This window comes from Artemia sp. Qi Xiang Cuo, chromosome 9, assembly GCF_049724085.1.
Source record: "Artemia sp. Qi Xiang Cuo chromosome 9, ASM4972408v1, whole genome shotgun sequence".
In the NCBI taxonomy this organism is placed as follows: Eukaryota; Metazoa; Arthropoda; class Branchiopoda; order Anostraca; family Artemiidae; genus Artemia; species Artemia sp. Qi Xiang Cuo.
In genome coordinates, this window is record NC_142802.1 from 50,115,114 (window position 1) to 50,121,338 (window position 6,225).

At 33.8% G+C, this 6,225-nt stretch overlaps 1 long non-coding RNA gene across 2 annotated transcripts; it reads left to right on the plus strand.

Annotated features, from left to right (window-relative positions):
* LOC148948761 (uncharacterized) lies at positions 1–4,851 on the plus strand. Of its 2 annotated transcripts, XR_016142203.1 has the most exons (3): positions 1–23; positions 2,727–2,883; positions 4,700–4,851. It is a non-coding gene; the product is annotated as an uncharacterized LOC148948761 (long non-coding RNA). The 2 variants fall into 2 exon arrangements; XR_016142202.1 differs by lacking the exon at positions 1–23 and having other exon boundaries at positions 2,648–2,883.
* The last annotated feature ends 1,374 nt before the right edge of the window (positions 4,852–6,225 follow it).

Sequence of the window (6,225 nt, forward strand, 5' to 3'; positions counted from 1 at the left end):
TATTCGTTGGATCAAATTAAATGGTAAAGTTTTTAAGTTTAAGAGTCATTTTGAGGTTTTTTTTTAGAAAAATTATGTGTTTTTAATCTCCAATAGATAGTTCACTTACCCTTTTACGGTATCCGTGTAGGGTAAATTTGCGATTGTTAGAACTAAATGCTATTTTAGAAGCCATACATTCAGGTAATTGTTATGGTATGATGTATTTAACTTTATGAAGAACTTGCATACGAAAATCCGTATGATTCACCCAAAACCTAACGGTTGACATGGGGTAAATCAGGTAAATAAAATACATACATATGACATTGTTTAAATTTAGTGCCATAAAAAAAGAGAAACAAATTAAATAATAATAATACTATGGGGGCAGCAACTACATTCCGTGTCTGTGCTTTGGGGGTCACGCTCACCAACGAACAAACAAATACAACTTAATTTAAATCATGTCTCCTCCAAATATGCAAAACTAAAATTCATACTTACTTAGTAATTTTTCTTTCAATTTTCCTTTAAATTCACTAAAATTTTCTGTCTTCCTCATATGATTTTCTAAAAATTCCAAAACCTTAGGAATTGGGTTTAAAAAACGAAAAAATAAATGTGAAGGTAATTTAAAGCTTTTGCCAAAACAAAAATATAAATGAATGTTATCATGAATTTAAATCTATTAAAATTAGAAAATGGTGTAATCTTTTACAACTTTAAAAAAGCGACACTTCTATCAGAAAAGAAATTCTCGTCTCTTCGTGACATTCTTGCCGGCATTCATTTAGTAAATGTTGTACTTTTTTTAATGTCTAGAATTTTTCCTACGCGTCTGGGGGATTTGGGGGTACCCCCCTCTACGAGCACCCATGGCTTTTAGCGAGAAAATAGCTTCTAGTTACTCAACCCTACAATTTAAATTGAAAACTACGTGTTATAAAAGTTTTATTTTGCTGAGCACAATAAAACGGCTAATTATTCTAAGGGGCAATTAAAGCTTTTGCTAAAGAAGTATAATGTGTTTTTAATCTCTAAAAATAGTTTGTTTGCCATTTTACGCTAATCGTATAGGACAAATTCGTAATCGTTAGAACCAAAAGCTATTCGAGAAGCCATAAATTCACAGAAGTCCAGGTTTCAAGGATGTTTAAAACATAAAAGAAGTGCAGATTTGGTCCTATATTTCGTATTTCCTGGAATGGAGAATTGTCCCACGCCCCTTTGTATGTATCAATGCGAAGAAGAATCGTTTAAATTTTTGCTAACCATTTGGGATTAAGTGTAGATAAATAGGTTGCAAAGATGACAGGTAATATTTTACGAGATCAGGAGATGCAGGTTTGGCAGTATGAAAGGAGCCTTCCTGATTCCCTGCGCGTCTACACGTTGGTGAAGGAGACATAGGATGAGGGGGTTTTGTTTAAGGGGAATTTAAAAAAGGAGGAGTTGAAGTATATTATTGAATTAAGGGGGGAATAGTTTACCGCTTGGGGTAAGATGGAAGTATTTAGGAAGGGGGGGGGATCGCAGGATCGCTCTTACTTTTCCTTGATGTGTGGAAGCATGGATGAGAGTTTGGTCACGTGATATATAAGTTTGAAGAATTTAGTGAGTTGAGGAATGAAGTGTATTGAAAGTGTAGTTTTGATGATAAATGGCTAGTGAATGTAAGGAGGGATGAATGTTTTGCAAGCGTTAAAAATTTTGGACCATTTCTCGGGCTGGCATTGGAGCACATAAGTAGATATTTGTGATTTGTGTTTTTTTTTGGTTTATGTTATGTAATATTAATGTTATGTTTATGATTGGTAATGTCAATTATTTAGAAGTATTTTTTTTTTTTTGTATTGCCATGGCCCTAGCGCTTTTAGCGCAATAAAACTTACTTACTTACATATTTCCTGCAATAGCGTGAAACTGGGCTTTTTAAGCTAGACATACCATACATGGTTGCTGCTCCTCCTGTATCGGTTGAATATCTGTTGTATTACAAGTTTTCTCCTTCTTGATCTCTTTTATTATATTTGGTCTGCCAGGTAAAGGAGGATTTTCGAAGCTGATCTCCGGCAAGCCCTTTACAGCTAGACTTACGCGAGGTTTCATGTAGTTTCAGTGTAAAATTGATCCAAAAGGTGTATATTATTGAATAGTTAATTTTTGAATTATTTAAATTAACTGTATAAAAATTTTGTTTAGAAATTTAGAAGTATGAATAATTAAGAGGTGGCACTATTAAACGCAAGAAGTGAAAGCGAGAAAATGGAACCTTAATTATTTTTTAATTTTGTAATTAACTAGTTTAAATTGAGTTTCAATTATCTAGTTTAGATTGAATTTCAGAAGCATAATTTTTGTGATGCATTTGGACATAAGAGCCTATTGTATCTATCTTGATCAAAAACTGAGTATTTGCTATGCGTTCCTGTGCAACCTCGTATCTTCAAATAGTATCTGGTCAAAACTTTTTTCTAAGAGAATGTGTTTTGACCTTGGATGTCTTATTTGCTCTTAAATCTTTTGCAGATGTGCCAAGATCTGTCTATTATTTTTACAAAATTTTTGTTTCAGAAAAAAAATCTCAGGGATTAGGTGCCTTTTGAAATTTACCTGTGTCTGCGCAAAAGAATAAGAAGATCTTAATTATTCTTCAATTTTTTTAGTTGGATTATGGGTATTTAGACATTAAAATTATTCCGGTATTGCATTTAATTGTATTTTAAGTCTTTTTTTTATTTCAGGGATCACAAATTTTGATTTACTTGGTGATTTTGGCCGTATTCGATGGCTGGGAAATTTTTACATTATTCTTGCCTATAATATTCTATTTGCAGTTCTTAGTGGATTATGTATTGCCAAGACAATTACAGTGAAGGTTTGGAAGGAACTATTTTTAAGGTTCGTTCAGTTTTTTTAGACTTCGCAAAAAAAAAAAAAAAAAACGACTGCTTTGCTTAAAAACGATTTTGTTCCAATGCTCAATCGTAAAACACTGCGATGATCCTATCTAAGGTGATATCCATCGTGAAACATCCTATCCAAGATAACGGTCCCACTGAAAGACTCCCCATGACAAACTTCTCACTTCCTTATCTTGTAGCGAAAGGACTTCGAATTTTTGGAAAAATATCCACTATGTCAACCCTGCTGTGTTGACTCTGGCTGTTATGACCTTTGAATACTGTGTTGACCTTTGAAATAGATTGAAAATGAAATTTAGTTGTGCTAATCTAGTAGATAAAGATTTACTTTAATTTACCCATACTTATAGAATAAAATCCATATTTTTCTGGATTTTGTCAAATATTTGGCTTAGAAAATGGTGAATGAATTTTGTTGCCCATTACAAATAGACATAAATGTCAGATAACGAAACAAAAAAAATTAACAGCAAAGGCACTGGCTATTGTGGGCTAATAGCTTAACAATGACTATGCTTGTGATCTGGCGAAGCAGTAAACTGGGCACACTCATTCTATAATAAGCACAAATTATCATGTAGATTGCATATTATTGTATTCGAGATAAGTTTCTATTATACTATTTTATTATATTACTATATATATTTTTTCATTTTATCTATTTATTTATAGAGCATTATTTATTTTATTACTGTAATATTATTTATTATATTGTATTTGATATACAATAATATTATAATATTTAAGATGAGGTCTTATAAATTATAGATTTTACTACTATGTTTTAGAGGTTATACAGTCTAAGTATGTTTCGCATTCTTATAGAAAAGAGATCTAATGTGCTTCTTATCATTATCTCTAAAAATAATCCATAATGATGAATATGTTAGCAAATGGGTGCTACACACGCATTATGAATGCTCGCATTATGGTGCACTGGATTTAGGATTCTTTGATCGAGAGGGCGAGGGTTCAAATCCTAGTGTATCCAATTATTTGGTTAGGGACGAGGGTCAGTGGCGTGACTCTGTAAGCTCAGGCAGAGTCGACCTAGCTCTAAATGGGTACCTGGAGAAATCTGGGGAAGATAAACAGGAAGGGTGTGTGAAAGCACAGGATGGACCGAGAAACGGAGATCAGCACCGCCGGTAGGGACTGTAAAAGTCCAATGCCGGATTATTTACCTTACCTTTTAACAAATACTACAGTTATAATGTTTAAAGCACCATATTCCTTACGAGCCTTCTCAGCATAATTTTCTGATGGGTCATCATAGTTTGGCTTCATATTATGGCTGATAGGGATTTCAGGGTAGGTCAACGATTTGAAAAAAAACACCTGATCACTAAACTTGACCTCGAATGAAGCATCATCATGACTCAGGGATCAAAAACGAACGAAACACGTTTACTAGCCTTAAATGATAATCATGAAAATTCTTATCTCTGGTGATACGTAATAAGATTTGCAATGAACTTTGGATTGTCTTTGATCATCCTTCTTTGGATACTTAAGTTCATCGTCGTAGTTCAGGGCAGTGTTTTCCCTTTAATGATCCCCCCCCCTAAAGTAAGAATAAGGCTCTTATGGGAAATATTTTCGAACTGTAGTCGCAGTTCTAGGCCCCACTCGCGATAAAAAAAATAGAGATAGATGTCGCCTTATTCGTAAATGAAAGGACACTTAATTCAAATAACATTCTGAAATGGTGTTTTTTGAAGATCTTTTGCTCGAATAGCTTATTTTTTTGCTATACATATTTGCTAACACTATACACTGACTTTCCTTTGCAGGTTACAGGCACTGGTCAGTGTCTTTAGAAGATCGTCTAAAGAAGACTAAAGATCAAGAGGTGTTTCATTGAATGTCCAAGATTTCTCAAAATTTTCTGTGATTTTCATTTAATTAGTATTTGATGTATGGCTTTAGTGTTGATGGTATTGTAGTCTTGTACGAAAAAGGACTAGTGATGAACAGAGTGAAAAAGAAAGAAGCTAGTCTTCTTATTAGGTTTTTGGAATTTAGAAATCAGAGCTCATTCGGACAAATAATAGCACCGACTTCCTTAAGTGTACCCAGGGGGAAATTGCCCTAAGATTGGATGGAATAACCCTTGTAAATATTAAAGAATTCTCGTCTAACGATGTACTTTTTCTTGTTTTTTTTTACCCTGCGCTCCTTCAGGAGATCGGGAAATACTCTGGTTCAACCCCCCTCCCTGCTCACAGAGTAGGATCTATGTGGAGCTTAGAATAGAACACATAGTAGTCGTTCAGAGAGCTCTGTGTTTAAATTATCCAATCTCTTACTAACCTATCACAGAGGACACTGAATAAGTTAATTCAAGTTTATTAACTGGTATGCCTAAATAACTGGTATATTTAGGATTGCCTCTTTTCTTCATAAGATTTCTCTGTTTACATTGACACTTGAACGGGCCATTAGAAAAAGCATAATTTTTTTTCCCGAAAACTGAAACGTCTATTTTACTCTTGAACTAGCTGATAACAAAATAAACGTTCAATTGTCAGGTTAAATAGAGAAATCTTATGAAGAAAAGACGCAATCCGGAAGATATCAGCAAATTAAGGAAAACTTCGACAGTTTGAATGTCATAATCATTGTTTATAAAATGGTTAAAACGCTGAATTCCGAACCTGTAATGAAATTTTCAGTGCGGCCTCATACCCCTTATGTTTGTCTGTAAATATAGCAATCATCATTTTAAGATGATGGTTATTAGGTCGGTGCAACCTATAGAAGAACCAACCCTGGCTCAGAATAAGCAAAAGTTCAAAAATAGGTTTTGAAAAAAAAACTTAGTAACAATAAAAATAGAATTTAAAGCTGGTTGAGGAATGGTAAACATTATTCCGATTATTGTTGAAATAAGGCGGATATTCTGGCTTAAGAGCCCGAATACCCTCCTTGGAAATGGTGGGATCGAAATGAAAAGTGCACAGTTCGAATCACCGTGGTCAAAAACCCTTTACAGAAGAATTAAGAGTCGCACACCTTGAACAACAAGGAAAATATTTTTTTGCATAGGTAGGACTGTGTCCATATTTTTCCCCAGTGATGATGATATCGAACCAGCAATCATAGCATGTTAGAAGAAGGCTTGTTTGAAGGAAATCCGCAGTATCTAATACCATTTTTTAACACTTCCAAAAAGGAGGTTTTTCAATGAAAAGTAACGAGCCACATTAAGCCTACAACGAGCAGAAATAAAGTCAAATACTAATTCAATTGTAAAACAATAATAAATCACCATGAACAAATAAACCAAACCCAAAACGAAGAAGAAGTACAATAAATA